Here is a 27978-nt window from a genome sequence, read left to right on the forward strand (position 1 = left end):
ATCAAAGGTGCCTTCTCCTCTGCCCACGCCAGAGTCTCACTCCAGGAAAAGGTCTGAAAGACCTCTGTCTCCACGAGTTGGGACAAGGGACCATCTTTTTCCAGCACTAACTCCTTTTCTCTGAAAGTACATAGAAATCACACAAACCTATGATCCTACATTGTAGATGTATGGTATGTTATATCAACTGAATAAAAAAAAAAAAAAAAAAAAAAAAAAAAAAAAAATTGTAAAGTGGTTTTCCCACTGGCTATAGGGTGAATGCACCAATTTGTATTCGCTCTGGATAAGAGCGTCTGCTAAATGACGTAAATGTGCCCTTGAGCAAGGCACTTAACCCTAATTGCTCCTGTAAGTCGCTCTGGATAAGAGCGTCTGCTAAATGACGTAAATGTGCCCTTGAGCAAGGCACTTAACCCTAATTGCTCCTGTAAGTCGCTCTGGATAAGAGCGTCTGCTAAATGACTAAAATGTAAATGTAAATGTGTCCTCTTCACCTCGGGGACAGGGGACTTTGTTGGTCTTCCAGACAATCTCACCTTCTTCACCTTAGCTGGTGTAACAGCCAATCTCACCTTCTTCTCCTTAGCTGGTGTAATAGCCAATCTCACCTTCTTCTCCTTAGCTGGTGTAACAGCCAATCTCACCTTCTTCTCCTTAGCTGGTGTTCAAGCCAATGTCACCTTCTTCTCCTTAGCTGGTGTAACAGCCAATCTCACCTTCTTCACCTTAGCTGGTGTAACAGCCAATCTCACCTTCTTCACCTTAGCTGGTGTAACAGCCAATCTCACCTTCTTCACCTTAGCTGGTGTAACAGCCAATCTCACCTTCTTCTCCTTGGCTGGTGTAACAGCCAATCTCACCTTCTTCTCCTTAGCTGGTGTAACAGCCAATCTCACCTTCTTCACCTTAGCTGGTGTTCAAGCCAATCTCACCTTCTTCACCTTAGCTGGTGTAACAGACAATCTCACCTTCTTCACCTTAGCTGGTGTACCAGCCAATCTCACCTTCTTCACCTTAGCTGGTGTAACAGACAATCTCACCTTCTCCTCCTTAGCTGGTGTACCAGCCAATCTCACCTTCTTCACCTTAGCTGGTGTAACAGACAATCTCACCTTCTCCTCCTTAGCTGGTGTAACAGCCAATCTCACCTTCTTCTCCTTAGCTGTGTGTGTGTGTGTGTGTGTGTGTGTGTGTGTGTGTGTGTGTGTGTGTGTCTATATAGTAAATGCTATATATATATATATATATATATATATATATATATATATATATATATATATATTATATGGTTATATATTGATCATTATATATTATATTTATATAAATGAAGGTAGTGTGTATATATATATATATATAAATATAATGTGTAAAACTAGCAGTGTGAATGTTAAAACAATAAATGTTGTAGAATAAGAGTTTACTGAAAATAATATAAGTAATTAAGTGAATAATTTAACAAATGTAGTGAATATGTCTGTTTGTAAATGAAACCTAGGCTATACAATTATTGTAATATGTAAATAAACATATATTTTTATGATTTATCTTTCCTGGTTGTTATTTCTCAGTATCTCTAAACAGAAAATGTGCCAAGTCAATAAAGTTTTCTTTGGTTGAAGCACCATCTGTAGATTGCGTGATTTGATTGGACAACGAGCATTTAAAGAAAGACACGCAACTACAGAGGACAAACATTTTATGATTCATTATTTTTTTAAGTTTTGACCTTGGGAGAATACCTTTTTAGTGTTTTTCAAAATTGTTATTACACGACAAGTTCAAGCCAATTTTGTCTGCATTTTCAAATGATATATACTTATGTCTTATGCCTTAATTGTAGTAGCGTAACTGTGTTGTGAGATCTTAACTAGAACAATAAGAAACTATTACTGGATATAGTCAATGGGATAGTTGTTGTCGTGGTAGACTTTTAAAACTAATTATGTGGCTGGCCACCCCTTTACAACTCGGAAGGCATGGTTTTGCAGATAAATGAGTAAAAGTGAACTACACTCTTAAAATAAAAGCTTCCTGTAGGATCCTTTAGGATAATATATGGTAAAAAATATACCTTAAGATGAATTTCCAAGCCTATACTCTGCCATCAGCTCGTTGTTGAACCGTTGTAGACTTCAGGGGTTCTTTGAAGAAGCCTTTTCAAAAGAGGGGTTCATTTTGGAACCAGCAGCGCCCTCGTGAGTAAAGGGCGCTCCAGCGTAGAATTCAAATTGAGACCGTTGGTCAAAAGACTACTGGAAGCGGGAAGCGCGTGGATGGTTGGAGAGACGGGACCAATAAGAGATGACTTGCAACGGATTGACGTGAAAGGTGAGTGAACCTTAGCTATTCGCTAGCTAAGATAATAATTAATCAAACTACTATCAAATTACTAAAAAACAATACATGATGTAATGTACTCTTGGTTTTTCATTAGCTAGCCAAGCTACATAGCCTGTAATGTTAGCTGGTAATTGTTGTATAAATGTTGGTACGTTTTAGCTAACGTTAGCTACAGTAGCTAGCTAGTTAAAGTTACTGTAACGTTAGCTAACTTTAGCTAGCTAGACTCAATATTGAGAAATTGTAGTCATTTAAACCCATGATATACTTTCTCACCATCTCCTTCCATCCTCCTCCCTTTAGTACCTGGCTTATCCTGCCCCTGTCCAGTTAAGTGGTGGAGAGTTTGGGAGCTGTGAGCTCTGATAGAGAAATGTATCAACCACCACGAACAGGTAAAACAGACACACACACACACACAGATGACCCAATGTAGATTATGTTCGACTTGACAAAAAGAAGAATACATAAAGCAGATCAGATTAGTTAGATGCATTTGATATTGAATATTCATGTTGTTTATGTTGTGTTTGTGTCTAATTGATGTCTTTCAGGTTGGTGTATTGGGGCGGATTGTTCTGTCCTCTGTATTTCAGACCAAAGCAAGACAATGTTTAAAGCTCGCTATGGATCTACTAACAGGTTAGCCTCTATAAAGTATTTGGATGTATTTGAAGTGTGATTATAGTGTGTTCTGTGTTACTCCTTTGTCTATCCAATACTAACTGAATGGTGAATGAATGTATTTACAGTGAATCAATCAATCAACTCCAACCACTGTAAAAGAGGTGCAGCAGTTCTTGGGTTTTGTTAATTACTACCGGAGGTTTATCCGGGGCTTTGGACAGGTTGCAGCTCCCATTACGTCCCTGCTAAAGGGGGGTCCGGTTCATTTGCAGTGGTCAGCTGAGGTGGACAGGGCATTTGTCAAACTGAAGAACCTGTATTTGAAGTGTGATTATAGTGTGTTCTGTGTTACTCCTTCCTCAATCCAATACTAACTGAATAGTGAATCAATGTATTTACAGTGAATCAATCAATCAATACAGTGTGATTATAGTGTGTTCTGTGTAATTCCTTTGTCTTTTCCAATACTAACTGAATGGTGAATGAATGTATTTGCAGTCAATCAATCAATCAATCAATACAGTGTTTGAACAAAATTCAACTCCAGTTGAAGAACTGGGACAAGCTACAAATCTCATTGTGGGGTAGGCCACATGTTATAAAGATGGTTAAAGCTCCTGAATTGAATTACATCATCAGCATGTTTCCACTGTCCATACCTGCCTACACCTTTAACACCATATACAAAATTATTCATTTGGACAATTAAAATGGCCAGGATGAACCAAGCTAGATTACAGGTAAAGATTTAGAAGGGAGGATTAAAGCTCCCTAACATGTAATTATAGCAAGAAGCCTTTATAACTGCCCAAATAGACTCTCTTTATTGAGAACTCTAATAGGCCAATTTGGGTTGACATGGAAGAAGAACTTAATGCCCCATTTGGAGCATCATATTATCTGAGTCAACACTTAAATGTGGGACTGCAGAATCACTTATTATAAGAGACAGACATCTTCACCTTTCCTGACAAGCTCTGCTTTGTTATGGAACAACCATAAATACAAATTAGGAGGAAAGGTGGTTGTCTGGAAAGAGTGGGATAGGTTTTGTTTTAGCCTCAACACTAATACATTTCACTTTTGCGCTATGTGTCAACTTTTATTTGAGTGTGGCTGTGGAAGACTGGTCCCTTGATGATGTCTGCAAGTGGCTGAGTACCAATGATCTCCATGATTCCATCCCATCATTCCAAGGTTCACAATCTTTCTGAAGAATGCCAACTCTCTTCAATTGTCCACTTTGCAACGAGCATACTTTCTCTGTGTCCAGACGACTCACACACATCGGCCTCTATCACCAGCATGAACCACATTTTCTAATTACCTGTGGACATAATGGGTGTGGGAAAACAAATAGATGTTTCAGAACCTATCAGTCACACATCTACCAAAACCACAGAGCTTTCAAGCGCCAACTTAGATGAGAATTGCCCTCATGATGAATTTGAGACGGGGACTGATCCTATTGAAGATGACATGAGCGATGTAGAGAGTCTGCCAGAGGCTGAATATGTTCAAGCCACAGAGATCAACACTGAGCAGCTAATTGAAGGTCTCAAAATCAATATCTGTCATTTTATTTTGAAAATCAGGAAAGAACACTGCATCCCAGCTACGGTATAGAATAGCATTGTTGAGGACCTCAGAACCATTTTGGATGCATTTATGACACACTACAGTGATCCCCTCAGGTTTCATCTTACAAATAAGCAAATACATGTGGATGAAGATGGGACTTGCTTAACAACTCTGCAGTATTTGAGGAATGCATTAGATGCATAAGCTCTGAGTGGATGCTGGAGCATTACCGTGTGAAAGAATTGGGCATGGTCCGGCCAATTGAAGTACCACTGAGCAACAAAGAAGGTTATGAAACAAGGTGATTTCAATACAGCTACATGGTCCCCAGGGTATATTAATATAAAGAGACATGAGACAAAACAATCATAATGAATCAGATTACATGGACAGGGGGACCTGATCCTAGGTCAGCACTCCTCCTCTGGGACACTTCCCAGGAGTCACCAGGACCAAGAAACATAACACTTACTGTTGTAAAGTCTAGTTACAGCAGGTGTTTACTGCCATCTAGTGGAAGATACCAATAAAACACTTTATTATCAGGATGGGGAGACGGTTGAGCTGAAACAGAAAGTAAAGTTGTTATTTTGTACAGGATCCATTTTGAGACGACAGAGCAGAAAACACGATATGGAGAGAACTAAAAAATAAAGTGAGTATTTCTAAGTATTTCTGAACAATAATCTATTCTAAAGGACAGAGTAAGAATGAATACCTGGAATGAGATATTACTAGTTAGTAGAACTGCTACTTGAGCTGAGTTGCTGACAGACAGCAGTTTTCAAAGTGGAAACTAATCAGTAGGCCTACATGTTATGAGGTAGGCTATTATCATTGTCATTAAAGTAAGCCTATAACTTCAGTTTATTGTTGTTGTAGCCTTGTGTTATTATGTAATTAATAATGGCCGTGTTTAGTTAATTCAATTGGAAGTTATCAAGTGTCACCATGGTCACAGTTCTATTTCAATTGCTGATCAGATGTTAGAATGCATTAGATTGAAGGTAACAGTCAGCCAGAGTAGGCTACAGGTAAAAAATTAACCTGGCTGTTGTTGACAAGCATGGACCTATTCAGTTCATATCCATATTATTAATATTTAATACAGATTGAAATTACGACCCCATTCTCAGTAGCCTATTCCAGCAGGCTACTGGGTAACAGAAGCACTTCCTACCTCAACATCGTCTTGCTATTCATGTTAAATAAATGAATCTGTCAATTTGAACTAAGCAAGCTGCTAAATCATTCAGCTTACATCTTGCCTACATCTTGCCCAGGCTACTGGAGGCTGTCTGAAATAAGATGTAGGCCTATCAGGGTCTATGTTTTGGCCTAGTTTTCAGGCCTTGTGGAGTAGTCATTGGGCTAGAAAAAGTAATTGCATTACATCACCTGACTGTTTGGATGTGTCTGTTAGTAAATGTTTTATTTCTAAGAGATCATGAGTAAAAGAGAATAATGTACGTTCAATAATTAGTTGTCACTGTGTTCACCACAACCAGCATGCTGCATCTCTGTTTAGGGGTCAGTGCTCAAATGAGTCTCTCTGGGGAGAGAGAGGAGGGGGTCCCTGCCTCTAAAATGAGTCTCTCTGGGGGACATGACACCAAAACTAAGAGGTGAGCTGACAATATTGTTTAAGAATTTATATTCCAAAACGCTATATAGGAGAAAGAAAATCACATTTGTGTTTTTTCATCAGAAATTATTGCTTATGGGTACCTTCAATATAACTGTTCTAGATTGTAGATGTGTATGAAAATGATTATTTTTTTCTGCAAAACGCTTTATATCCATTGTTTAGCTGGAATGGAATGTTCGTGTCCTTTATATTTGACTGTGATATGTGGTTGTCTCACCTAGCTATTATAAGATTAATGCATTTACAGATGACATCTTAATTTGACCCAGTTTTCACAGCAGGAAAATAATCCTGCAAGTACAGCAAATGTGCATTATTATGTGGATTATAATGAATGGAAATGTGTTGTAGGGGTTGGTACATTTTTCATCAGGGAAAATCAAGTCTGAAATGTTTAAGTGTAAAACACTTTATAAAGCCTTGTAGTGGTTTCATAATTTATTTAAACAATAGAAGCTAATTTACCAACATTTCTGAAAAAGGATATGAAGTGTTTTGGAATGAAACTCTTCGTATGTTTCCCCATCTGAGCTCAGAGTAGATGAGATATGTAATGTTTGTCTCTGTTGTGTTGAAGCCCAATCAAGCAGGAGAGACCAGCCTCCCCTGTACCCAGCTGTGTGTCCATGAAGAGTGATTGGTCAATGAGACCCCCTTCACACTTTGGAAAGGGAGACTTTTCTACTGAACAAAGGTAAGAAGAACTCATGGGTCATGGTCAGTGAGTTAAACAACACTGTCTCTAGTCATTTCTCCTCTCCCATTTTCCCATTTATTTTTATTGTTTTCATAATCCATAGGCTAATCCTTTTTTCAATTTTCATAGTCCTGAAACAATATTAAACAAACACTACATTCCCTTTGAGTGTGTGTGTGTGTGTGTGTGTGTGTGTGTGTGTGTGTGTGTGTGTGTGTGTGTGTGTGTGTGTGTGTGTGTGTGTGTGTGTGTGAGTGTGTGTGTGTGAGTGTGTGTGTGTGCACTCCCTGGATGAGGAGATGTAATCTCTATCCTGATTTCCTAGTCACTTTTACCCCTACCTACATGTACATATTACCTCAATTACCTCAACTACCTGGTACCCCTGCACATTGACTCGGTACTGGTACTCCTTGTATATAGTCTAGTTATTACCTCAACTACCTGGTACCCCTGCACATTGACTCGGTACTGGTACTCCTTGTATATAGTCTAGTTATTACCTCAACTACCTGGTACCCCTGCACATTGACTCAGTACTGGTACTCCTTGTATATAGTCGAGTTATTACCTCAACTACCTGGTACCCCTGCACATTGACTCGGTACTGGTACTCCTTGTATATAGTCTAGTTATTACCTCAACTACCTGGTACCCTGCACATTGACTCAGTACTGGTACTCCTTGTATATGTCTAGTTATTACCTCAACTACCTGGTACCCTGCACATTGACTCAGTACTGGTACTCCTTGTATATAGTCTAGTTATTACCTCAACTACCTGGTACCCTGCACATTGACTCAGTACTGGTACTCCTTGTATATAGTCTAGTTATTACCTCAAATACCTGGTACCCCTGCACATTGACTCAGTATTGGTACTCCTTGTATATAGTCTAGTTATTACCTCAACTACCTGGTACCCCTGCACATTGACTCGGTACTGGTACTCCTTGTATATAGTCTAGTTATTACCTCAACTACCTGGTACCCTGCACATTGACTCAGTACTGGTACTCCTTATAGCCTCATTATTGTTATGTTATTGTGTTACTATGTCCTTTTTTTTATTTAGCTAATTTTTCTTACTTTTTAACAGCATTGTTGGGAAAGGGCTCATAAGTAAGCATTTCACGGTAAAGTGTACACCTCTTGTATTCGGCGCATGTGAGAAATACAATTTGATTTGAAGCTCATTGGCAGAGACACGTCATCGGGTCAAACGGTCGTCTCGTGCCTGACAGCACATGTGCAGGCCGTGAAATCACTACTTTGATATAAAGTTGTTTTTGACAAACATGAAAACGTGTGTTTGTCCCTTTCATGAAGTTGGAGTAATAACGTTAAATGTTAAACTACTTAATTCAGAACAATTAGAAAATTAACAAGTAAGGAAGTCATTTTTACTTCTTTGAGTTCTCAAACCCCAAACCATGGCCATGTCTTTTTCCATTCAAATCTTTCCTTAACATTATAATTATTTCACAGTACTGATCACGGATCAGCTTCTAGGGAGATTGAGGCGGCTTATTCTTACCCAATAAAAATGCACTAAATCACAGATTTGGCACATCATTTCAGACATGTTAGGCTACACATGAAATATATTGAGACAAATTACAGATAACCCTACAAGTAGCAAAATATAACTCAATTGATTGAACGTGAAGTGTATTTCAATACGATTGAAATAGGACTATAGCCTACTGTTTATATTTTAATGCAGTCATCTCGGTTTTCATTTGAAGCATCATTTTATACATTGCTTGTTTTATCAACTGCAAAGACATTGGCAACTTTGTATTTGTAAGTCAACTTTGTTCTGAAGTTATCGGCGGTCACAGATGGATAAACCATGTGATTCTATGTTTAAGGGAGATATTCTGTGTATAAAGTGACGCGGGAGGGCAAAGAAAGCTTCTAACGATGCACTTAGCTGTTCCACTAGTTGTCTGAGGCAGGTGTTAGAATACGAGCGTTTCCAAGTGCAACGTTAATAACAATGGTTTTTTGAAACAGCTCAGAGATTTAACAATGCTCCTACGAAGATTCTAATGATGAACATTTGTTATATTTTTTAGGGGGTAGATCAGCTTTAATATTGCAGATAGATTGTAACTTCCATCAATGTAATTGTCTGAATCACTTCCAATATATTTTTTTGGCAAATATATATATATATATATATATATATATATATATCCTTTAAAAATATATATATATATCCTTTTTAAAAATATATACCCCTTCCCTAATTGGAGTAAACTAGTGAACAACAATGCTTAGGCCTCTACTTCCAGCTTATAGATACAGTGAGGGAAAAAAGTATTTGATTCCCTGCTGATTTTGTACGTTTGCCCACTGACAAAGAAATGATCAGTCTATAATTTTAATGGTAGGTTTATTTGAACAGTGAGAGACAGAATAACAACAACAAAATCCAGGCACACGGGAAATACACGAGCTCCACCGAGCTTCACTAACCTCCACAATAAACAATCACCCACACAGACAAGGAAGCAGAGGGAACACTTATACAATGACTAATGAGGGAATAAGGACCTGGAGTGTGTGATTGAAGACAAGACAAATGGAGTAATGATAAATGGATCGGCAGTAGCTAGTAAGCCGGTGACGCCGAACGCCTAATCCTGCCCGAACAAGGAGGGGAGGCAGCCTCGGCGGAAGTCGTGATAGTACCCACTCCATGACGCGCGGCTCCAGCAGTGCGCCGACCCCGGCCTCGAGGACGGCCAGGAGATCGCGGAGCAGGGCGAGCCGGATGGTGACGGTGGAAATCCCGTAACATGGAGGGATCGAGGATATCCCTCACCGGGACAAAGCATCGTTCCTCTGGACCGTACCCCTCCCACTCCACGAGGTACTGAAGGCCCCCCACCCGATGCATCGAATCCAGGATGGAACGGACAGAGTACGCCGGGGCCCCCTCGATGTCCAGAGGAGGTGGAGGGACCTCCCGCACCTCAGACTCCTGGAGCGGACCAGCTACCACTGGCCTGAGGAGAGACACATGAAACGAGGGGTTAATGCGGTAATCAGGGGGAAGTAATAACCTATAAGTGACCTCATTGACTCTCCTCAGGACTTTGAACGGCCCCACAAACCGCGGGCTCAGCTTCCGGCAGGGCAGGCGGAGAGGCAGATTCCGGGTCGAGAGCCAGACCCGATCACCCGGTACGAAGACCGGGGCCTCACTGCGGTGGCGGTCAGCGTTGGCCTTCCGACGACGCACGGCGCGTTGGAGGTGAATGTGGGCAGCATCCCACGTCTTCTCTGCGCGCCGAAACATGTCATCCACCGCAGGAGCCTTGGTCTGGCTCTGGTGCCATGGTGCCAGAACCGGTTGGTAACCTAGAACACACTGGAAAGGAGTTAGGTTAGTGGAGGAGTGGCGGAGAGAGATCTGCCCACGGTAAGAACACCGACCACTCCCCCGGCCAGTACAGTAGGACCGCAGGAACCTACCCACGTCCTGATTTACCCGTTCCACCTGCCCATTACTTTCGGGGTGGAACCCAGAGGTCAGGCTGACCGAGACCCCCAGACCCCGGTCAGACACTATATCCTCTGGTACCCCGTAGTGCCGGAAGACGTGTGTAAACAGGGCCTCCGCAGTCTGCAGGGCCGTGGGGAGACCGGGCAGAGGAAGGAGGCGGCAGGGTTTAGAAAAGTGGTCCACAACGACCAGGATGGTGGTGTTACCTTGGAAGAGGGGAAGATCAGTTAGAAAATCAACACTTAAGTGAGACCATGGTTGTTGTGGAACTGGTAAAGGTTGTAAGCTACTTTACCAACCTTTATGAAAATGGATATGTAGCGTTTTGGAATTAAATTGTTCTTATGTTTCCCCGTCTGAGCTCAGAGTAGATGAGAGATGTAATGTTTGTCTCTGTTGTGTTGAAGCCCAATCAAGCATGAGAGACCAGCCTCCCCTGTACCCAGCTGTGTGTCCATGAAGAGTGACCGGTCTATGGAACTTCCTATAGTGTTTAGAGAGGGAGACTTTTCTACTGAACGAAGGTAAGAAGAACTCATGGGTCTGTCTCTAGTCATTTCTCCTCTCCCATTTTCCTATTTATTTTAGTTGTTTTCATAATCCATAGGCTAAACCTTTTTTCCATTTTCATAGTCCTGAAACAATATTAAACTAACACAACATTCCCTGTGTGTGTGTGTGTGTGTGTGTGTGTGTGTGTGTGTGTGTGTGTGTGTGTGTGTGTGTGTACTCCCTGGATGAGGAGATGTAATCTTATGTTTTGTCCACAGAAACCAACAGGAGAGATCAGAGTCAGAGATTCTCAGTGGTCAGTCTTCCCAGAGTCATCAAACAGACCTGGCCTCCATATTCAGTGTATGTGGTCCTGTTATGTACATTTGTTTTTGTTTACCTCAAGTAAAGTTGATCTGTCAATCATTCATTCATGTGTTAATGAGAAAGCATTTCTTCTCTTGCTTAACTTATTTACTTTATTTATTTCAGTTGCTTGAAGAGAATATTATGACATTTGTGAAGAACGAGCTGAAGATGTTCAAGAGGATTCTTAGTCCAGAACTCCCAGAAGGCTTTGAGAGTCAGAAGCAGGATAAGGAAGTGGTGGACGCTGAAGATGAGAAGCAGGAGAGCAGTGCCAGAGAGGGGGCTCTGAAGATCACACTGCACGTCCTGAGAAAAATGAACCAGAAGGAGCTTGCTGACACACTGGAGAAAAGTAAGAGCTGTCTGCCTCATGTTGAATGCTGTTTTATAACATTTAAAAGCTGTAGCTAAAGTACAGCTAAAGTAGCTGTGTATCGCAATGATATTATAGCAGCCTTAACATAACACCTAGTGACCTCATCAAGTAGCAGAAGAATTTGTTGTGTTGATTCATTGAGAGAGAGAGAGAGAGAGAGAGAGAGAGAGAGAATAATATAATCAGTCACACCAGTCTGTAATGCATTATGAAAACATTTACAGATTTATACAGACAGTTAAGAGAATAAATTATTTTTTATTTAAAATGTTATAACAGTCCTACAATACTGTAGGCATTAAAACAGACATAATATTAATATCCTCTGTGTTATTTCTTCATTCAGATGAGCTTGCTCTGATTTGCCAACGTGGACTCAAATCTAATCTAAAGAAGAAGTTTCAATGTGTATTTGAGGGGATCGCTAAACAAGGAAACCCAACACTTCTCAATAAGATCTACACAGAGCTCTACATCACAGAGGGTGGAACAGGAGAGGTCAATAATGAACATGAGCTGAGACAGATTGAGACAACAACCAGGAAACAAGCAAGACCAGAGACTGCAATCAAATGTAACGACATCTTCAAACCCTTAACTGGACAAGACAAACCTATCAGAACTGTGCTGACAAAGGGAGTCGCTGGCATTGGAAAAACAGTCTCTGTGCAGAAGTTCATTCTGGACTGGGCTGAAGGAATAGCAAATCAGGATGTCCAATTTGTATTTTCATTCCCTTTTCGGGAGCTGAATTTGATGAATGGAGAAAAACACACTTTCATTGAACTTCTCAATCACTTCTCAATGGAAACCAAAGAATCAAGAATCTCCAACTACGACAAGTACAAAGTTCTGTTCATCTTTGATGGCCTGGATGAGTGCCGACTACCCCTAGACTTCCAGAAGAACAAGATATGCTGTGACGTCACAAAGTCAACCTCAGTGGATGTTCTGCTGACAAATCTCATCAAGGGACATCTGCTTCCCTCTGCTCTCCTCTGGGTAACTACCTGACCTGCAGCAGCCAATCAGATCCCTTCAGGGTGTGTTGACCAGGTGACAGAGGTACGAGGGTTCAATGACCCACAGAAGGAGGAGTACTTCAGGAAGAGATTCAGTGATGAGGACCTGGCCAGCAGAATCATCTCACACATAAAGACATCAAGGAGCCTCCACATCATGTGCCATATTCCAGTCTTCTGTTGGATTTCTGCAACAGTCCTTGAACACATGCTGAAACACAAGAGAGAAGAGATGCCCAAGACTCTGACTGAGATGTACACACACCTTGTGGAGTTTCATACCGAACAGAAGAATGAAAAGTATCTTGGGAAAGAAGAGACAGGTCCACACTGGAATAAAGAGAGCATTCTGTCACTGGGAAAACTGGCTTTTCAACAGCTTGTTGAGGGCAATCTGATTTTCTATGAAGAAGACCTGAAAAAGGCTGGCATTGATGTCAATGAAGCCTCAGTGTATTCAGGATTGTGCACACAGCTCTTTAAAGAGGAATGTGTGCTGAACCAGGACAAGGTGTACTGCTTCGTGCATCTGAGCATTCAGGAGTTTCTGGCTGCTGTATATGTGTTCCTCTCATTCATCAACAACAATGAGAATATAATGGATGAATCTCAATCAACGTCCAGCAACTTTTCTGTGAGGATCAGACACAAGCGTAAAGTTACTGTCTACAAGAGTGCTGTGGATAAAGCCTTACAAAGTGAGACAGGAAACCTGGACCTTTTCCTCCGCTTCCTTCTGGGCCTCTCACTGGAGTCCAATCAGAAGCACTTACGAGGTCTACTGACAAAGAAAATATTCAGCTCACAGAGCCATGAAGAAACAGTCAAGTACATCAAGGAGAAGATCAGGGAGAATCCCTCTCCAGAGAGGTGCATCAATCTGTTCCACTGTCTGAATGAACTGAATGACCATTCTCTAGTGGAGGAGATCCAAAGATACCTGAGATCAGGAAGTCTCTCAGAAGAAGAACTGTCACCTGCACAGTGGTCAGCTCTGGTCTTTGTGTTGCTGACTTCAGAAAAAGTGCTGGATGTGTTTGACCTGAAGAAATACTCCAGATCAGAGGAAGGTCTTCTGAGGCTGCTGCCAGTGGTCAAAGCCTCCAGAGCTGCTCTGTGAGTACATAAAATGACATTTAAGTACTAATCATCAGGAAGAAATATTCAGTTTAGAGAAATATATGTATTATAATATGTATATAATATTCTATTGAAAAACATATTGAATCAATGCATTGATGTTCACATTAGTATAATAATATGACCATACAATTCTAGGAGACGGAAGATGAATCTATATGTTGTTTAAGAGAATAAACCAAATGCATCTGCCATTGTCCTTCTACACTACTGGTGTTAAATTAACAGTGTGTTTGTGAAATCATGATGATCTCTTTGCAGGCTGTCAGGCTGTGGAGTCACAGAGGAAGGCTGTGCTTCTCTGGTCTCAGCTCTGAAGTCAAACCCCTCACACCTGAGAGAGCTGGATCTGAGTAACAATGACCTGAAGGATTCAGGAGTGAAGCTGCTCTCTGCTGGACTGGGGAATCCCCACTGTAAACTGGAGACTCTGAGGTCAGTATTCCTGTAGTTGGTCAACAAGTGATAACTGTTCACCAGATCCACATGTGTTTACCAGGCACACATAGTCCACACCATATGTGTTTGGACAGTGAAGCTTACAGTTTTACATTTGGTGCTATGCTCCAGCATTTTGGATTTCAGATAGAATGTTTCATATTAGGCAACAGTACAGAATGTCACCTTTTATTTCAGGTTTTTCATACATATCTGTTTTACTGTTTAGATACGAAAGCACTTTATGTATCTAGTTCTCCCATTTGAAGAAGTCGTAATTATTTGGACAAATTCATTTAGTCAAAAGTTTAGTATTTGGTCCCATATTCCTTACCTGCAGTGATTACATCAAGCTTGTGATTCTACAAACTTGTTGAATACATTTGCAGTTTGTCTTGGTTGTGTTTTTGATGATGTTTTTCCCAATAGAAACTGAATTGTGAATAATGTCCTGTCATTTTGGAGTCACTTCACTTGTATTGTCAGTAAGAATCGAAGATGTTTCTGAACACTTCTACATTCATGTGGATGCTACCATGATTATGAATAATCATGAATGAATGGTGAATAATGATGAATGAGAAAGTTACAGAGGAACAAGGATCATACCCCCTCTGGCCTTGCTGCTATTCCAGTTTCAACTGTTCTGCCTGCGGCTACGAAACCCCTACCTGTCCCAGACCTGCTGTTTTCAACTCTTAATGATCGGCTATGAAAAGCCAACTGAGAGACCTGAGCCCTAGGACCATACGTCGGGACTACCGGCCGTGGTGACTCCTTGCTGTCCTCCTTGCTGTCCCCAGTCCGCCTGGCCTTGCTGCTATTCCAGTTTCAACTGTTCTGCCTGCGGTTATGGAACCCCTACCTTTCCCAGACCTGCTGTTTTCAACTCTTAATGATCGGCTATGAAAAGCCAACTGAGATTTATTCCTGATTATTATTTGACCATGCTTGTCACTTATGAACATTTTTGAACATCTTGGCATGGTTCTGTTATAATCTCCACCCGGCACAGCCAGAAGAGGACTGGCCACCCCTCATAGCCTGGTTCCTCTCTAGGTTTCTTCCTAGGTTTTCGCCTTTCTAGGGAGTTTTTCCTAGCCACCGTGCTTCTACACCTGCATTACTAGCTGTTTGGGGTTTTAGGCTGGGTTTCTGTACAGCACTTCGAGATATTAGCTGATGTAAGAAGGGCTATATAAAATAAAATTGATTGAAAATTGATTGGTTATTGGTAATGGTGAGAGGTTAGCATGTTTTGTTGTAGCCTCTAACTTTCTCACTCATTATTATTCATGATTCATTCATGATTTTTCTTAATCATGTCATCATCAGGATTAATTTAGTAATGTTTAGAAACATGTTATCTACTCACTTAGACAAAAAATTACTCCAGTCATCATCCACCATTCAGTTACTATTGGACAAAACATAACCCAAAACACAACCAAAACAAACTGCAAATGCAACCAACGAGTTTGGGACCAAATACTAAACTTTTGACTACTTTAATACACTATAAGTGAATTGGTCAGAATACTTATGACTTCTTCAAATAGGGGACTAGATACATAAAGTCCTTTCATTTCTAAACGGTGAAACAGATACAGTGGGGGAAAAAAGTATTTAGTCAGCCACCAATTGTGCAAGTTCTCCCACTTAAAAAGATGAGAGAGGCCTGTAATTTTCATCATAGGTACACGTCAACTATGACAGACAAATTGAGAAAAAAAAATCCAGAAAATCACATTGTAGGATTTTTAATGAATTTATTTGCAAATTATGGTGGAAAATAAGTATTTGGTCACCTACAAACAAGCAAGATTTCTGGCTCTCACAGACCTGTAACTTCTTCTTTAAGAGGCTCCTCTGTCCTCCACTCGTTACCTGTATTAATGGCACCTGTTTGAACTTGTTATCAGTATAAAAGACACCTGTCCACAACCTCAAACAGTCACACTCCAAACTCCACTATGGCCAAGACCAAAGAGCTGTCAAAGGACACCAGAAACAAAATTGTAGACCTGCACCAGGCTGGGAAGACTGAATCTGCAATAGGTAAGCAGCTTGGTTTGAAGAAATCAACTGTGGGAGCAATTATTAGGAAATGGAAGACATACAAGACCACTGATAATCTCCCTCGATCTGGGGCTCCACGCAAGATCTCACCCCGTGGGGTCAAAATGATCACAAGAACGGTGAGCAAAAATCCCAGAACCACACGGGGGGACCTAGTGAATGACCTGCAGAGAGCTGGGACCAAAGTAACAAAGCCTACCATCAGTAACACACTACGCCGCCAGGGACTCAAATCCTGCAGTGCTAGACGTGTCCCCCTGCTTAAGCCAGTACATGACCAGGCCCGTCTGAAGTTTGCTACAGTGCATCCAGAAGAGGATTGGAAGAATGTCATATGGTCAGATGAAACCAAAATATAACTTTTTGGTAAAAACTCAACTCGTTGTGTTTGGAGGACAAATAATGCTGAGTTGCATCCAAAGAACACCATACCTACTGTGAAGCATGGGGGTGAAAACATCATGCTTTGGGGCTGTTTTTCTGCAAAGGGACCAGGACGACTGATCCGTGTAAAGGAAAGAATGAATGGGGCCATGTATCGTGAGATTTTGAGTGAAAACCTCCTTCCATCAGCAAGGGCATTGAAGATGAAACGTGGCTGGGTCTTTCAGCATGACAATGATCCCAAACACACCGCCCGGGCAACGAAGGAGTGGCTTCGTAAGAAGCATTTCAAGGTCCTGGAGTGGCCTAGCCAGTCTCCAGATCTCAACCCCATAGAAAATCTTTGGAGGGAGTTGAAAGTCTGTGTTGCCCAGCGACAGCCCCAAAACATCACTGCTCTAAAGGAGATCTGCATGGAGGAATGGGCCAAAATACCAGCAACCGTGTGTGAAAACCTTGTGAAGACTTACAGAAAATGTTTGACCTGTGTCATTGCCAACAAAGGGTATATAACAAAGTATTGAGAAACTTTTGTTATTGACCAAATACTTATTTTCCACCATAATTTGCAAATAAATTCATTAAAAATCCTACAATGTGATTTTCTGGATTTTTTTTTCTTATTTTGTCTGTCATAGTTGACGTGTACCTATGATGAAAATTACAGGCCTCTCTCATCTTTTTAAGTGGGAGAACTTGCACAATTGGTGGCTGACTAAATACTTTTTTCCCCCACTGTATGTATGAAAATACCCTAAATTAAAAGGTGACATTATATACTGTCACCTCATATGAAACATTTGATCTCAAATCCAAAATGTTGGAGTACAGAGTCACATTTAAAATGTCAGTTTCACTGTCAAAATAGATATGGTGTGGACTGTATACTCAATATAATCTAAATCTGATACCTCACTGTTTGTCTTTTGACTGATATTGCGTTTTAAACTGCTCTGGTCAGTCTACTCAAATATTCGTACTATACATTTTTCTCTCTACACACAATATTATGATTTTTTCTAATAATTATATATATATATGGCAGGTTTCAGGACACTGGTATAAATGAAAATGTTGAAAAAATATACTGCCACTATTTTCACCACCAAAGAATAGCAGTGTGGTTTTAATATGATTTGACTCTTTGCAGGCTGTCAGGCTGTCTAGTCACAGAGGAAGGCTGTACTTCTCTGGTCTCAGCTCTGAAGTCAAACCCCTCACACCTGAGAGAGCTGGATCTGAGTAACAATGACCTGAAGGATTCAGGAGTGAAGCTGCTCTCTGCTGGACTGGGGAATCCCCTCTGTAAACTGGAGACTCTGAGGTCAGTATTCCTGTAGTTGGTCAACAAGTGATAACTGTTCACCAGATCCACATGTGTTTACCAGGCACACATAGTCCACACCATATGTGTTTGGACATTGAAGCTTACAGTTTTACATTTGGTGCTATGCTCCATCATTTTGGATTTGAGATATAATGTATAATATTAGGCGACAGTATATAATGTCACCTTTTATTTGAGGATATTTTCATACATATCTGTGTTACTGTTTAGAAATGAAAGCACTTTATGTGTCTAGTTCTCCCATTTGAAAAAGTTGTAATAATTTGGACATATTCACTTATATTGTATTAAAGTAGTCATAAGTTTAGTATTTGGTCCCATATTCCTTACCTGCAGTGATTACATCAAGCTTGTGATTCTACAAACTTGTTGAATACATTTGCAGTTTGTCTTGGTTGTGTTTTGGATGATGTTTTTCCTGATAGAAACTGAATGGTGAATAATGTCCTGTCATTTTGGAGTCACTTCACTTGTATTGTCAGTAAGAATAGAAGATGTTTCTGAACACTTCTACGTTCATGTGGATGCTACCATGATTATGAATAATCATATATGAATCGTGAATAATGATGAATGAGAAAGTTACAGAGGAACAAGGATCATACCCCCTCTGTTATTGGTAATGGTGAGAGGTTAGCATGTTTTGTTGTAGCCTCTGTAACTTTCTCACTCATTATTATTCATGATTCATTCATTATTTTTCTTAATCATAATAATAATAATAGTAATATGCCATTTAGCAGACGCTTTTATCCAAAGCGACTTACAGTCATGCGTGCATACATTTTTGTGTATGGGTGGTCCCGGGGATCGAACCCACTACCTTGGCGTTACAAGCGCCGTGCTCTACCAGCTGAGCTACAGAGGACCACATGGCATCATTAGGATTAATTTAGTAGTGTTTAGAAACATGTTATCTACTCACTTAGACAGAAAATTACTCCAGTCATCATCCACCATTCAGTTACTATTGGGCAAAACATAACCCAAAACACAACCAAAACAAACTGCAAATGCAACCAACGAGTTTGGGACCAAATACTCAACTTTTGACTACTTTAATGCACTATAAGTGAATTGGTCAGAATACTTATGACTTCTTCAAATGGGGGACTAGATACATAAAGTGCTTTCATTTCTAAATGTTGAAACAGATATGTATTAAAATATCCTCAAATAAAATGTGACATTATATACTGTCACCTCATATGAAACATTTCATCTGAAATCCAAAATGCTGGAGTACAGAGCCACATTTAAAATGTTAGCTTCACTGTCAAAATAGATGTGGTGTGGACTGTATACTCAATACAATCTAAATCTGATACCTCACTGTCTGTCTTTTGACTGATACTGCTTTTTAAACTGGTCTGGTCAGTCTACTCAAATATTTGTACTATACATATTTTTCTCTCTACAAGCAATATTATGATAATTTGTCATTTCTAATAATGATACATTCATTTATGAATAGATATGGCAGGTTTCAGGACTCTGATGTACAGTGGGGAAAAAAAGTATTTAGTCAGCCACCAATTGTGCAAGTTCTCCCACTTAAAAAGATGAGAGAGGCCTGTAATTTTCATCATAGGTACACGTCAACTATGACCGAGAAATGGAGAAAAAGAAATCCAGAAAATCACATTGTAGGATTTTTTATGAATTTATTTGCAAATTATGGTGGAAAATAAGTATTTGGTCACCTACAAACAAGCAAGATTTCTGGCTCTCACAGACCTGTAACTTCTTCTTTAAGAGGCTCCTCTGTCCTCCACTCGTTACCTGTATTAATGGCACCTGTTTGAACTTGTTATCAGTATAAAAGACACCTGTCCACAACCTCAAACAGTCACACTCCAAACTCCACTATGGCCAAGACCAAAGAGCTGTCAAAGGACACCAGAAACAAAATTGTAGTCCTGCACCAGGCTGGGAAGGCTGAATCTGCAATAGGTAAGCAGCTTGGTTTGAATAAATCAACTGTGGGAGCAATTATTAGGAAATGGAAGACATACAAGACCACTGATAATCTCCCTCGATCTGGGGCTCCACGCAAGATCTCACCCAGTGGGGTCAAAATTATCACAAGGATGGTGAGCAAAACTCCCAGAACCACACGGGGGGACCTAGTGAATGACCTGCAGAGAGCTGGGACCAAAGTAACAAAGCCTACCATCAGTATCACACTACGCCGCCAGGGACTCAAATCCTGCAGTGCCAGACGTGTCCCCCTGCTTAAGCCAGTACATGTCCAGGCCCGTCTGAAGTTTGCTAGAGTGCATTTGGGTGATCCAGAAGAGGATTGGGAGAATGTCATATGGTCAGATGAAACCAAAATAGAAAAAAAAAGTCAACTCGTCGTGTTTGGAGGACAAAGAATGTTGAGTTGCATCCAAAGAACACCATACCTACTGTGAAGCATGGGGGTGGAAACATCATGCTTTGGGGCTGTTTTTCTGCAAAGGGACCAGGACGACTGATCCGTGTAAAGGAAAGAATGAATGGGGCCATGTATCGTGAGATTTTGAGTGAAAACCTCCTTCCATCAGCAAGGGCATTGAAGATGAAACGTGGCTGGGTCTTTCAGCATGACAATGATCCCAAACACACCGCCCGGGTAACGAAGAAGTGGCTTCGTAATAAGCATTTCAAGGTCCTGGAGTGGCCTAGCCAGTCTCCAGATCTCAACACCATAGAAAATCTTTGGAGGGAGTTGAAAGTCTGTGTTGCCCAGCGACAGCCCCAAAACATCACTGCTCTAGAGGAGATCTGCATGGAGGAATGGGCCAAAATACCAGCAACAGTGTGTGAAAACCTTGTGAATACTTACAGAAAACGTTTGACCTGTGTCATTGCCAACAAAGGGTATATAACAAAGTATTGAGAAACTTTTGTTATTGACCAAATACTTATTTTCCACCATAATTTGCAAATAAATTCATAACAATTCCTACAATATGGTTTTCTGGATTTTTTTCCTCATTTTGTCTGTCATAGTTGACGTGTACCTATGATGGAAATTACAGGCCTCTCTCATCTTTTTAAGTGGGAGAACTTGCACAATTGGTGGCTGACTAAATACTTTTTTTCCCCACTGTATCTGAAAATGTTGAAAAAATATATTTTCACCACAGAAGATTAGCAGTGTGATTTTACTCTTGCAGGCTGTCAATCTGTCTAGTCACAGAGGAAGGCTGTGCTTCTCTGGTCTCAGCTCTGAGTTCAAACCCCTCACACCTGAGAGAGCTGGATCTGAGTAACAATGACCTGAAGGATTCAGGAGTGAAGCTGCTCTCTGCTGGACTGTGGAATCCCCACTGTAAACTGGAGACTCTGAGGTCAGTATTCCTGTAGTTGGTCAACAAGTGATAACTATTCACCAGATCCACATGTGTTTACCAGGCACACATAGTCCACACCATATGTGTTTGGACAGTGAAGCTTACAGTTTTACATTTGGTTTTTAGATACAATGTTTCATATTATGCAACAGTACAGAATGTCACCTTTTATTTAAAGATTTTCATACATATACAGTGAGGGAAAAAAGTATTTGATCCCCTGCTGATTTTGTACATTTGCCCACTGACAAAGAAATGGTCAGTCTATAATTTTAATGGTAGGTTTATTTGAACAGTGAGAGACAGAATAACAACAAAAAAATCCAGAAAAACGCATGTAAAAAATGTTATAAATTGATTTGCATTTTAATGAGGGTAATAAGTATTTGACCCCCTCTCAATCAGAAAGATTTCTGGCTCCCAGGTGTCTTTTATACAGGTAGCGAGCTGAGATTATGAGCACACTCTTAAAGGGAGTGCTCCTAATCTCAGCTTGTTACCTGTATAACAGACACCTGTCCACAGAAGCAATCAATCAATCAGATTCCAAATTCTCCACCATGGCCAAGACCAAAGAGCTCTCCAAGGATGTCAGGGACAAGATTGTAGACCTACACAAGGCTGGAATGGGTTACAAGACCATCGCTAAGCAGCTAGGTGAGAAGGTGACAACAGTTGGTGCGATTATTCGCAAATGGAAGAAACACAAAAGAACTGTCAATCTCCCTCGGCCTGGGGCTCCAAGCAAGATCTCACCTCGTGGAGTTGCAATGATCATGAGAACGGTGAGGAATCAGCCCAGAACTACACGGGAGGATCTTGTCAATGATCTCAAGGCAGCTGGGACCATAGTCACCAAGAAAACAATTGGTAACACACTACGCCGTGAAGGACTGAAATCCTGCAGTGCCCGCAAGGTCCCCCTGCTCAAGAAAGCACATATACATGGCCGTCTGAAGTTTGCCAATGAACATCTGAATGATTCAGAGGAGAACTGGGTGAAAGTGTTGTGGTCAGATGAGACCAAAACCGAGCTCTTTGGCATCAACTCAACTCGCCGTGTTTGGAGGAGGAGGAATGCTGCCTATGACCTCAAGAACACCATCCCCACCGTCAAACATGGAGGTGGAAACATTATGCTTTTGGGGGTGTTTTTCTGCTAAGGGGACAGGACAACTTCACCGCATCAAATCTTGAGTGAGAACCTCCTTCCCTCAGCCAGGGCATTGAAAATGGGTCGTGGATGGGTATTCCAGCATGACAATGACCCAAAACACACGGCCAAGGCAACAAAGGAGTGGCTCAAGAAGAAGCACATTAAGGTCCTGGAGTGGCCTAGCCAGTCTCCAGACCTTAATCCCATAGAAAATCTGTGGAGGGAGCTGAAGGTTCGAGTTGCCAAACGTCAGCCTCGAAACCTTAATGACTTGGAGAAGATCTGCAAAGAGGAGTGGGACAAAATCCCTCCTGATATGTGTGCAAACCTGGTGGCCAACTACAAGAAACATCTGACCTCTGTGATTGCCAACAACGGTTTTGCCACCAAGTACTAAGTCATGTTTTGCAGAGGGGTCAAATACTTATTTCCCGCATTAAAATGCAAATCAATTTATAACATTTTTGACATGTGTTTTTCAGGATTTTTTTGTTGTTATTCTGTCTCTCACTGTTCAAATAAACCTACCATTAAAATTATAGACTGATCATGTCTTTGTCAGTGGGCAAACGTACAAAATCAGCAGGGGATCAAATACTTTTTTCCATCACTGTATATTTTACCGTTTAGAAATGAAAGTACTTTATTATGCAGTTCTCCCATTTGAAAAGTCATAATTATTTAGACAAATTAATTTAGTCCAAAGTTTAGTATTTGGTCCCATATTCCTTACCTGCAGTGATTACATCAAGCTTGTGATTCTACAAACTTGTTGAAAACATTTGCAGTTTGTCTTGGTTGTGTTTTGGATGATGTTTTTCCCAATAGAAACTGAATGGTGAATAATGTCCTGTCATTTTGGAGTAACTTCACTTGTATTGTCAGTAAGAATAGAATATGTTTCTGAACACTTCTACATTCATGTGGATGCTACTATGATTATGAATAATCATGAATGAATCGTGAATGATGATGAATGAGAAAGTTACAGAGGAACAAGGATCATACCCCCTCTGTTATTGGTAATGGTGAGAGGTTAGCATGTTTTGTTGTAGCCTCTGTAACTTTCTCACTCATTATTATTCATGATTCATTCATGATTTTTCTTAATCATGTCATCATCAGGATTAATTTAGTAGTGTTTAGAAACATGTTATCTACTCACTTAGACAGAAAATTACTCCAGTCATCATCCACCATTCAGTTACTATCGGGCAAAACATAACCCAAAACACAACCAAAACAAACTGCAAATGCAACCAACGAGTTTGGGACCAAATACTCAACTTTTGACAACTTTAATACACTATAAGTGAAATGGTCAGAATACTTATGACTTCTTCAAATGGGGGGACTAGATACATAAAGTGCTTTCATTTCTAAACGGTGAAACAGATATGTATTAAAATACCCTCAAATAAAAGGTGACATTATATACTGTCACCTCATATGAAACGCTTGATCTCAAATCCAAAATGTTGGAGTACAGAGCCACATTTAAAATGTAATCTTCATTGTCAAAATAGATATGGTGTGGACTGTATACTCAATACAATCTAAATCTGATACCTCACTGTCTGTCTTTTGACTGATACTGCTTTTTAAACTGCTCTGGTCAGTCTACTCAAATATTTGTAATATGCATTTTTCTATCTACAAGCAATACTTTTGATAATTTGTCATTTCTAATAATGATACATTAATTTATGAATAGATATGGCAGATTTCAGGACTCTGATGTATCTTAAAATGTTGAAAAAATATACTGCCACTATTTTGACCACCAAAGAATAGCAGTGTGGTTTTAATATGATTTGACTCTTTGCAGGCTGTCAGGCTGTCTAGTCACAGAGGAAGGCTGTGCTTCTCTGGTCTCAGCTCTGAAGTCAAACCCCTCACACCTGAGAGAAATGGACCTGAGCTACAATCACCCAGGAGACTCAGGAGTCAGACTGCTCTCTGCTGGACTGGAGGATCCACACTGGAGACTGGAGAAACTCAAGTATGTAGAGGGTTTATGTCAATGTTCATATCAGACATGTTGGAGTTATCAGGCTAGTTAAGACAAACATTCTGACCACCACTTGGACTAAGTTATATGCTGACCGTGTGTGTGTGTGTGTGTGTGTGTGTCTGTGTATGTGTCTGTGTCTGTGTGTGTGTGTGTGTGTGTGTGTGTGTGTGTGCAGTGTGTCCTGTGTGTGTGTGTGTCCAGTGTGTGTGTGTGTGTGTGTGTGTGTGTGTCCAGTGTGTGTGTGTGTGTGTCGTGTGTGTGTGTGTTTGTCCAGTGTGTGTGTGTGTGTGTCCCCAGTGTGTGTGTGTGTGCACGTGTATCAGTACACACACTGGACACACACACACACTGGACACACATACACAATGGACACACACACACACACTGGACACAAACACACACACACACACACACACTGTAAACACACACACTGGACACATACACACACTGGACAAACACACACACTGGACACACACACACACTCAAACTGGACACACACACACTAGACACACACACACACACTAGACATACACACACACACACTGGACACACACACACAATGGACACACACACACACTGGACAAACACACACACACACACACACACACACTGGACACACACACACACACACACACACACATACACTGGACACACACTGGACACACACATTGTAAAGTTAAGTACTGACTGTTTGTGTGTGTGTGTGTGTGTGTGTGTGTGTGTGTGTGTGTGTGTGTGTGTGTGTGTGTGTGTGTGTGTGTGTGTGTGTGTGTGTGTGTGTGTGTGTGTGTGTGTGTGTGTGTGTGTGTGTGTGTGTGTGTGTGTGTGTGTGTGTGTGTGTGTGTGAGTTCAGGTGTATCCCTCAATGACTGTCTGTTCTTCTGCTTACCGCTACAGTGTGGAACATGGTGGAGAGAACAGAATGAAACCTGGACTTAGAAAATGTGAGTGTTGACTGCTGTGAAGAATATGACTAAGAATAAGTCTTAATTCAAGTGAAGTCAAAGTCAAAGACCACCATAATTACTTACTTGGTCATATTAAATATCAGCTGTAGTTCTACAGAAGCACAAATCAGGGACACCAAAGTTTACAAAGAGTTGCTTTGACAATGTGTGTGTCTGTGTGTGGCATGTTCGTGTGAAATGTGTGTGTTCAGGGTGTGTGTGTGTGTGTTCAGTGTAAGTGTGTGTGTGTGTGTGTTCAGGATGTGTGTATGTTTGTGTGTGTAATTGATGGGAATAAGTGTGTTTTATATTACCATACAGTATAACATATGATCATTGAACAAGTCTCAAGTTACCTTAACTTCTCCTTTTGATACCTAGAAACATCTACATTAAATGAATTAGTGAAAAGTGAGTTAACATTCTAATGTGAATGATGATGATTTCTAATATTGTGTCTGGTTTCATCCATCAGATGTCTGTGATCTCACACTGGACCCAAACACAGTAAACAGATTCCTCTCTCTGTCTGAGGAGAACAGAAAGGTGACATGGAGGAGAGAGGAGCAGCTGTATCCTGATCACCCAGAGAGATTTGAGGTCTGGAGACAGGTGCTGTGTAGAGAGGGTCTGACTGGGCGCTGTTACTGGGAGGTAGAGTGGAGTGGGAGAAGGGCTGGTATAGGAGTGACATATAAAGGAATCAGTAGGAGAGGATGGGGTGATGACTGTAGGATTGGATACAATGACAAGTCCTGCTGTCTGATCTGCTCTGACAACAGTTACTCTGCCTGTCACAATAATAAGTCCACTACCATAGACGTCCCCTCCTCCAGCCCCCACAGAGTAGGAGTGTATCTGGACTGGCCAGCCGGCACTCTGTCCTTCTACAGAGTCTTCTCTGACACACTGACCCACCTGAACACATTCCACTCCACATTCACTGAGCCCCTCTATCCAGGGTTTAGGGTTGATGATGTTGACTCCCTTGGTGACCTTTGGGGTTTGGGGTCCTCAGTGTCCCTGTGTCATCACACTGGACACACACACACTGAACACAAACACACACGCTGAACACACACACACACACACACACACACACACACACACACACACACACACACACACACACAGTCAGCACATAACTTTGTCCAAGTGTGTGTGTGTGTGTGTATGTGTGTGTGTGTGTGTGTGTGTGTGTGTGTGTGTCCAGTTTGTGTGTGTGTGTGTGTGTGTGTGTCAAACACACTGGGAACAAACACACACTGATCACACAGACACTGGATACACACACACACACACACACACACACATACACACAGGACACACACACACACACACACACCCACACACTGGACACACACACACAAACAAACACACACACACAGGACACACACACACCCACACACTGGACACACACACACACAAACAAACACACACACACACAGGACACACACACTCATACACACTCATACACTGAACACACACACACACACTGAACACACACAAACACTGGACACATACACATTGGACACACACACACACTGGACACACAAACTGGACACACACGCACACACACACTGGACACACACGCATACATTGAACACACGCACACACACACTAGACACACACACACACACACTGAACTCACACAAACACTGGACACACACACTGGACACACACACACACTGGACACAAACACACACACACACAGACACCAAGGACACACACACACACACACACTGGACACACACACACACACTGCCCACACACACACTGGATACACACACACACTGGACACACACACACTGGACACACACACACACACACACACACACTGGACACACACACACACACACACACACACCAAGGACACACATACTGGACACACACACACACACACACTGGACACACACAAACACACACACACACACACACACACTGGACACACACTGGACACACACACACTGGAAACACACACGCACACACACTCACACACTGAACACACACACACACACACTGGACACACACACGTACACACACTCACACACTGAACACACACACACACTGGACACACACACACACACACACTGGACACATTTCCATGTGTAGGATTTTGATGAAAGGAAATCCCATATAGCCTACTGGACAGGACTTTGCTATGGCATCTTCTGTTTGGGTGTCTCAGGTCAGGTCTGAGCCATGATCAGAATGTGTCTCTGTGTCTATTTCCAGCCCTGCCATTTCTACCTGTCCTGATCTAGTGTTTCACCCCTGACCTCCTCACACCGTCTCACTGTCCATGTCTGCTTTTAGCTCCCACCTCTACTTCACTGTGTTATAATGGACCTTATGCTTGTTATGTCACCTCTGTAACCAGTTATCAAACATACTGACCTTTCTGACCCTATCCCATGGCCCTACTTTCTACAACTGAACATTTAAATTCCTCTATGAGT

At 41.3% G+C, this 27978-nt stretch overlaps 1 pseudogene across 1 annotated transcript; it reads left to right on the forward strand.

Moving 5' to 3' along the window:
• Positions 1-11331: 11331 nt before the first annotated feature.
• Positions 11332-26645, forward strand: LOC311117662 (NACHT, LRR and PYD domains-containing protein 3-like; annotated as a pseudogene). Its single transcript has 8 exons — positions 11332-11626; positions 11997-13788; positions 14074-14247; positions 17864-18037; positions 21226-21399; positions 24387-24560; positions 25470-25516; positions 25995-26645. The product of its transcript is annotated as an NACHT, LRR and PYD domains-containing protein 3-like (transcript).
• The last annotated feature ends 1333 nt before the right edge of the window (positions 26646-27978 follow it).

This window comes from Coregonus lavaretus (genome assembly GCF_964263955.1).
Source record: "Coregonus lavaretus genome assembly, contig: HAP1_SCAFFOLD_3435, whole genome shotgun sequence".
NCBI classification, from domain to species: Eukaryota; Metazoa; Chordata; class Actinopteri; order Salmoniformes; family Salmonidae; genus Coregonus; species Coregonus lavaretus.